Genomic DNA, 8,471 nt, shown 5'->3' with positions numbered 1-8,471 from the left:
GAATGGTGGGGGTGGGGGGTGGGAGTGGGGAAGACCAGGAAGCCTGCTTAGGAAGAGGAAGCCAAAAGGTGGGAGCCTGTCTGAGGGACCAGCAGGGGGCGCAGAGGCTTCTGAACCTCAAGCCCACCAGAGCTGGCTGTAGCTGACTGGCTGTGTCAGTTTCTGCTCCATTTCCCACTCAATCTTCTCCACCAAAGTCATCTCAGATAATTGGGGAGACCCCTTTCCACCCAGCTTCTGGCTTTGTACAGAAGATGCAGCAAGCCTAGAATGAAGCTTTCAGGCCTCACTGTGGCCTCTTGCCCCAATCTGACCAGGAAAAGTTAGATACCAGAAGATGCCAGGGCTGTTAGTAATTTGCTCCAATCTTTGACTCAGAAGAGCCATCTTTTTGGCAGCTGGAGAGAGACAGACCACTAGGTCCTGTCTCAGTGGCATGTCTCCCTACTTGGTCTTGGCTTATAGAAAGGCTTGTCTATGCCTGGGACTGGACTGCTTCATGGTAACCCCTCAACCTGACTCTGGGGCAGACCCTGATGGGGTCATGGGGTCAAGGCTGGCAGATAGAGACTGAAAAACTCAGCCACTCCAACACTGGCTATGCTGGGATTTCCATGGGGAGGACTGCAGCTGCCCAGAGGATGAGCTGGGAGAGTCGGGAGCTGGTTGTTCAGAATTGGCAACCATAAAGAGGACTTTGGGCAATGGGACTTCTTTGTAACCCAGCAGTCAGACAGGAAAGACTGTGAGGTGCTCTTCTGGTGTGGCAGCCTGGAGGAGGCAGAAGGTAGAGGGCAAGCCCTGTCACTGAATCCTGCCACAGTGATGGCTTTGTCAGGGCACTCCACAGAAGGCTAGGACTGGCTTGGGGCCCAAACAACCTCAAAGAAAGGCCAGGCTCCAAAGTCTTCTGGGGCCCAATCTGATGATGTAGTTGGTAGCAAAGTGAACTGCAGTTCAGGAGGCCACATGGCTGGCTATGGGTTTCCATCCCTGGGTCAGCTTGGGAACACTACAAGTACATGCTTGCATGCCCAAGATCCTGAGGGGTTGGAGCGTCGGGGAAAAGGGATCATAGCATGGAGCTTTTCTCTTTCTCTCGTACATGTGCTCTCCACCATCAATAAAATCAACTTTTTTTTGAGAGAGATTTTTATTATAGAGCACATGCACTCACCAGAGACAGAGAGAGGAATCACCCCAATCCCTTCTACTCTATTCTCCTTTGGGGATTTTGGGCATTGTGCACATGTGCCCAGTGTGAGTTTTAAGCTGCTGGGTCTGAGACTCGAACCATGGTTGATTAGGTAGGAGTCCAGCGACATAACCATTACACCACCTGCTGTTCCCGAAATAAACTTTTGAAAATACTTACTTATTTAATTCCATTTGTTATTATTATTTTTAAATTTGACCAGAGAGAGAGAAAGGAAAAATGAGAAAGCAGCTGCCAGGTCTGAGCCTTGAACTGCGGTCAACCATGTGGGAGTCCAGTGCCTTAACTACCATGCCACCTGCTGACCCCTAAAATAAACTTTAAAAAAAAGTTTTCTAGGATAAGAGTGGGATGGAAGGTCAACAGGTGGTGTAGTGATTAAGGCAATTGGATCCCACACAGCCAACTACATGACTTGACTCCCAAACACAGTGGCTTGAAAATCATGGAGCACATGTACATGCATGCCCAAAATCCTGAGGGGAGAATGGAGGAGAAGGGACTGCAGTGTGACCATCCCTCCTGCGAGTGTTTTTTCACTTTCCCTCTTTGTCTCTTTCCAGCAAGTATGCACATCCTATGGCAAAAAAAAAAGAAAAAAAAATCTTAAAAGTCAGGGTGAGAGGGTTCTGGTGGTACAGGAAGGAACAGAGGAGGAAGGGTGCGGGTCCTGGTCTAGCAGATACCACGCAGGCTATGTGCCTTTGCCCGGTCCAGGTTTTCTTTCCTTTGTAATTAGCTAGAGGAAAGATCCCATTTACTATGAATTCTCCCAGCCACTCTCACCTTCTCCCTCTGTTATAAGGAGCCTAGGTGAAAACGGGAATTATGCTTCATTTACTCATATACAATGCTTATGTAAGTGCGCCTGAGGGTCTGTGTCCCTGTGGCATCTACTACCATTCTACTATTACCCCTCTCCCCATTGGAACAAGCCCCAAAGGCACATGGTCTACCAAACACTTTTCTCTGCCAATCCTCTTTAAAAGTTATATAAACACAGTATCTAAGCTCCTGGCATGCCAAGCATGTGGTAAGCATGACCACTGTGATCAAGCATGTTAGGTACATGGCCTTATACCCTCTTCACAGTAGCTCAAAGGTCCATCAGCCCAACTCCTTGGCTGGTTTTAGTTCTCAACCCCAGCTAAGCACAAGGGGTTGAAGTCTGTTCCCTATGCAGCTACAGGGAACACAGTTCAGTCTTGGCGTCCCTCACCGTGTGGTGGCTCAGTAAATATTAATTAACTTTGAGGACAAGCTGCACTTTGACTCACCTCTGGCTAATTAAATAAACCTGCCATGTAAATCAGCAGAGAGGACAGAGAGACATTAGGCTGTGCTGAAAAGAGATTACACTGAGGGTCAGTAAAGACACTGGCCTCCAAAGTAGAAAATCTACCTTGACCTCCTCAAGTTCTCTGAAGTGAGGGCTGGAATGGGGTCAATGAAAAATAACCCGGAGGCCGGCAGATGGTATGGTGGTTAGGGACGCTGGACTCCCACATGGATGACTGCGGTTCGAGTCCCAGACCTGGCAGCTTGCTTTCTCACTCTCTCTCTCCTCGCTCACTCTGTCTCTCCCTGGTCAAATTAAAATAAGTAAAGTTAAATAAAATAATTCTTTAAAAAAAATAAAAAAAAGAATAACCCCACTTCTCAGACAAAATACTGCTTCTGAAGCTCTGAGGAACTGGCAGCAGGGAGGCAGGGATTGGGTGTCCCTTGGGCACCGAATGTCAATGGCATCAGGGTTCTCTATAGAACCAAGACAGAACTGTCTGGCGTTCCCTCTCCCACCCCTCCCACTCCATCCTCATACCTGAGGCATCATGGGTCAGTTGAGGGAGGCCTGAGGCCCACAGGAAAGACATGATGTGAATGCCCCTTTCAAAAGCGCCTGGCACTTGTGATTACTGGGGTTGGCAGGTGCCCCCTTGGGCTCTGTGACCTTTCTGCTCCTTCCTGAAGAAAATGAAGCATGGTGATGAACCAGACCCCCTGGAGGTCAGACTCCCCATCTGGCCTGCTGGGAGACTTGGAGCAGGCCTCATAACCTCACCAGACCTGGTTTCTTTTCTGTAAAACAGGGAAATAGCAATGTCAGCCTTGCAAGGAGGAATCCACAAAGAATGTAAGTTGCATCAAGTAAGGGCTCAGTAACTGGTAGCTATTCTGTGATGATGATGACGATGACTGGTGGCTCATAACCACTGATTATACTCCCAGTAATACTGGGCTGACTTGAGCGGCTATTATGATTGAGCCCTAGGCTGTCACTCTGAAGGAGGTTTTTCTCCTATATGTAAGGAGCGAGAGCACCATCTCTAAATAATGTCTATGAAGGTAACATGTAAAAATAAAATGAGATAAGGTAAGGGTGAGGGCCACGGCAAGTTGCTTAAGTTGTTGAGAAAGGCAACAAGGATGGGGCAGGATGCCTGGACCCCCTGTCCCTCCCATCCAACCCCTCCCTGCAGCCATCTAGTACCTCTTTCCCCTCAGAGCCCTCACCCCTCCTTCTTCCTGGGCTAGTGTTTGGAGCATGGTAAAGATCAACTCTTGGGGCCTGTGGGTCATGGCAGGCAGTTCCCAATCTTCTCTCCTAGGAAAAGATGCACCTGCCAGCATGGTGGGCCAGCAGGAGTTCTGCAGAGTTCCCTCGATCTGCCAAACAGGCAGCAGAAGACAAACATTTACCTTCAGTACATTGGAACAGATCAAATGTGGTTCTCAAACAGCTCAGACTTGCAAGCTTTGGAGAAGGCCCAGGTTTGGCTCCCTTTAGCTCCCAAACAAATTCTTGTGGGATGTTGCAATTACTTGTGACAATCCCTCTCCCTGACTGGGACTTTGATTTCAGATTTAGACATGTAAAACTGGGTGGCTGACTGGGCCTTAAGCAACTTGGGGGGTGGGGCGGATACTGGCCAGAGAAAATTTTTTGCAGCATGTTGACTTTGGAAGAAAGAGCTCTAGGAATCAGGCTGTAGCTCTGTGTTACCAGAACTTTACGGCCACTGTGACAGATTTCCTGTCCTTGAAATTGATTCACTTTGCTGGGAAGTGGCTTGTTCTATCCTTTGAAATACAAATGTCTAGGAATCATTTTTGTAATAGTCTTGGGTTAGAGTAACTTTTCAGTCACTGGGACAAATTCCACAGTCCTTATCCTGAAATCCTATCCCTTGGATAAGCAGCAGGTGGAGATTCATCAAGGTCAGGTGGGATATTTTAGTGGTAACTTATACCGATCTGGTGCCAGAGAAGCTTGAGAGCAGAAGGTGGTGATGCAGGTAGAGCCAAGTAAATGCAGAAACAGGAGAGAACATGGCTAAGTGTTGGGGCTCTATGACCCTTTCTGGGTACCAAGGTGTATATGCAAAATGCTTTGGGCAAACTGCCCAGGTCTTTGCATTGCTATTGCACCTAGCTGTAAAGCATATTCTGCTCTTCTGGGGCACCTCCACCCTGTGTCAGGCTTCTGTTTCCTACTTCCTGGCCACCACACCTGGTGAATATTGTTGTCTCTTAAAGGGATTTGAAAAAAGGAGCTGGGTCCTTCTTGCTTCATCACTAGGAATCTGGTAGTCAGTTTGACATAAAACTGCCCCTTGAGGCTAGTGTGCATGAAAAAAAAAAACAAAAATCAAGGCTTAAAAATGGCTAAGAATTCCTAGATGTTCTTCAGAATTTAGGCTGGTAAGTATCTGCTGGCAAATCAGGGGATGTAAGCTCTTGTCTTCAGGGTGGGCGGCTGGCATGGAATCTATTATTCTTCCCGAGTACTGTTGTGAACTCTCCTCTTCTTCCAAAAAATTGTGTCGTTGGGAAAGTCATGTCACATTTTTGCATAGAACAACACATCATGACTTTCCCAATGACCTAATATAGTCTTGTCTGGACAAAGCTTAGAAATGACATACAACAATGTGATGAGAGAGAAGGTAAGAACAAGGAGTTGTATTTCAGGTCAATCAGATTCTCAGAGAACTCTACACTAAATATTAGGCTGTCCTGCTCTAGAGTAGAAATATTAGAATTCCAGAGAGAGCAAGATGAGAAGGGAGATTCTGGGAATGAGATGTGAAGGCAGGGAAGGAAAGAGATGGGGCAATCTCCCAGGAGTTCTTTGGGTCCTGGAAAGGTAAATTTCAGAATTCTTGAACAAAAGCAAATAGTCAATTGTTTAATCAATCTCTGGTGGGGTAAGGGAATGAGTGAGTAAACTAGCATCATGAGACAGCAATAAAGGATGTGGTGATTCAGGGTACCAGCCAAGGGAAGCTGAGGGACTCCAGGAGTCAGAAGAGAGAATGTCTCCCCTGGGGACTTTAAGAACATGGCTAAGACAGTCCTTTTTCTGGATGTGAAGACTCAGTATTGTAAAAATATCATCTTTCCCCCAACTTAATCTATATGATCAATAAAATCTCAGCCTAAATTCCAAGGACTTGTTAGTGAAACTTGACAAGCTTATTTGAAATTACATGTGGAAGGAAAAATATGTAAAAATAGCAAAATAATTTAGGGGGAATAAAAAAAAGGAGAAAATCACACGGTATCAAATTATTCCCAAAAGCTACTTCAATTAAAGTGGTGTGATATGGGTCCAGGAATACATTAAAAAAGTTCAATGCAACAGAGTATCCAGAAAATGACATGTATTTATGGGAGTTCTGAATATGATAAGAGTAGTATTTCAAGACCCTGGGGAAGAGGATGATCTATAGAATAAATAATAATAATGCTGGGGATGCACACAACCCTCTGGGGAGGGGAAAGTTAGATCTCTAACTCACATCATTTATGAAAATAAATTCCAGATGGATTAAAGAACTAATATGGAAACAGATATAAAATAAACACGAGAAAACATAGGAGAATATATTTATTATCTGTAGATAAGGAAATCTTTTTTAAATTTTTAAATTTTTAAAAAATTGCCTGAGAGCATACACTCACCAGAGTGAGAAAGAGGGGGAGAGAGAGAGAACACCTTCCAGTGGGACATGGTCACACAACAGTCCCTTATTTAAATTTCTCCTTTCAATCAGAATTTGGGGCACAGGGACCAGCAGTTAGCGTAATGGCTATATCACTGAACTCCCACGTAGTCAACCGTGGTTTGAGTCCCGGACCCGGTGGCTTAAACTCACACTGGGCGTGTGTGTGTGAGTGTCCAAGATCCCGAGAGGAGAGTGGAGAAGAAGGGACTGCGGCGTGGCCATCCCCCCTGGGGGGGTGATTTCTCACTTTCTGTCTCTCTGTCTCTCTCTGTCTGGCGAGTGCACGCACCCTATAGCAAAAACCTCTCCAAAAAAAAAAAAGAATTTGGGGCACATACATAACACTTGCCTAGCATGTTTTGCAAATTCTGGAGCCAAGATTCAAACCATAATCCACCATGTGGGATCTGGCTCCCAGTGTACAACCTTTAATCACTGTGTTAAGGCACCAGCCTGGGGGAAGCCTTTTTTTTTTTTTTTTTTTTTTTTTTTTTTTTTTTAAATTTTTGCCATAGGACACATGTGCTCACCAGAGAGAGACAGAGAAAGAAGGAAAGTGAGAAAGCATCCCCCAAGGAAATGGTCACACAACAACCCCTTCTCCTCCAATAAGGTTAAAAGAAGAGTCACAGGCCTGGATTGAGGGATGGCTCATTCTGCCAAGGGAGCAGACTGCAAGATGAGGTGGCCTTGCAGGCCTTTCTTCTCCCTCATAATTCCCTCTCAGAGGTCAGGGTCCAGGAAGAAGCAAATAAATACCATCCAGAAGGTGGCTATTACTCATTGCCCATTATGCCTAGAACTCTACCATCAAGAGATAACTCATCACAGTTATCAAGAATCATATCAAAATGAGGGGTTCAGAGGAGCAAGGTGCAGTAGAAGAAATTGTAGACCAAGATAGGAGGAGTAGAAACAATTTTTCTAGCCTCAGGTGAAGAGTAGAGGGAAGGGCTCTCTCTGTCAAAACAGCACAATGTCCAGTCCTTGGGCTCATCTTTCACAGAGTGGGTGTGGCACGGGCAGCTCCTGCCAAGACCTCACTTTCCCTGTGTAGAGAGCCTTTTGGAAGTGTATGCAGAGAAAAAGTCATCCTGTATGGGCTTCAATCATCTCCATTAGACCCTTTAGCTCTTTGGGGATCAGGGCAGTCCTGGGATGATGTTCTCAGCCAGACTCTCTGTGGTTGTGACAACACATGTGTCCGTGTTCGTAGATGAGCTAGGTGTCCTTGCATGGCCTGAAAGCTCCAAGTCAGAGGCCTATGTCTTAGAGATTTGACTCTGTTTTATGTCTGGAGAACACTTGCCACAAGGCCACCAAATCAAAGTGAAACTCTTATTCTGTGGAACCTTCATCCCCCTCCACCCCCCTGGAGTATCATGTTTTGCTCTGGTAGAAGCCAGGAAACTATTTTGCTCAGCTGCTCTCAGCTCATACTTTCTACTTAGGAGCTGATTCTGAGCTCAGAAGAGATTTGTATGATTCAGGTACGATGACAGCCACATTCAACTCTTGTGAAACCTCTGTGGCATTCCAATGCCTTTCAGTGAACTTGGTTGAGCACATGGACCTAGGGTTTGAGAGTAGGGAAAAAAAAATTTCAGTGAAGGAGTTGACATCATTTTCCTACATGAATAAGAGGCTGCAACAAAGAATGATGAGTATTGAGAGAAACAGGACTCCCTAGAATTGGGACATAGCCTTAACGATGGACTTATATTCTAAGAAGCATCAAATAATCTCACAGATTCCAATTTGGTTTTCAGAGATATGTTTCAAGATTTGGAGAGTGATGGTTAAGGAGCAAAATAACACAGTTGGGTGTAAGACCAAGGTATCTGACCACTCATGAAAGGATACCACTTGGGTAGGAGAAGCCTCTAGCTTCTGGGAAATTAAAAAGTGAATTGTAGAGGGCCAAAAAGTGGTATGGTGGTTAAGGTGCTGAATCCCACATGGCTGACTCCATGGTTTGAGTCCTGTACCTGGCAGCTTGAAAAACACATGTGTATGTGTACCTAAAATCCCAAAAGGAGAATGAAAGAGAAGTGATTGTGGTGTGGCCATCCCACCTGTGGGGTAATTTCTCACTTCTCTCTTTCTGTCTGTCTCTATCTGTCTCTGGCAAACACACATCCCTATGGCAAAAATCTTTTTCTTTTTTTTAAGACAGATTTCTGCTATAGGGTGCGTGAGCTTGCCAGAGAGACATACAGAAAGTGAGAAATCACCCCCCAGGGGGA

This window comes from Tupaia chinensis, unplaced genomic scaffold, assembly GCF_000334495.1.
Source record: "Tupaia chinensis unplaced genomic scaffold, TupChi_1.0 Scaffold000484_1, whole genome shotgun sequence".
Taxonomy (NCBI): Eukaryota; Metazoa; Chordata; class Mammalia; order Scandentia; family Tupaiidae; genus Tupaia; species Tupaia belangeri.
Note: the sequence above shows the minus strand (reverse complement) of the source record.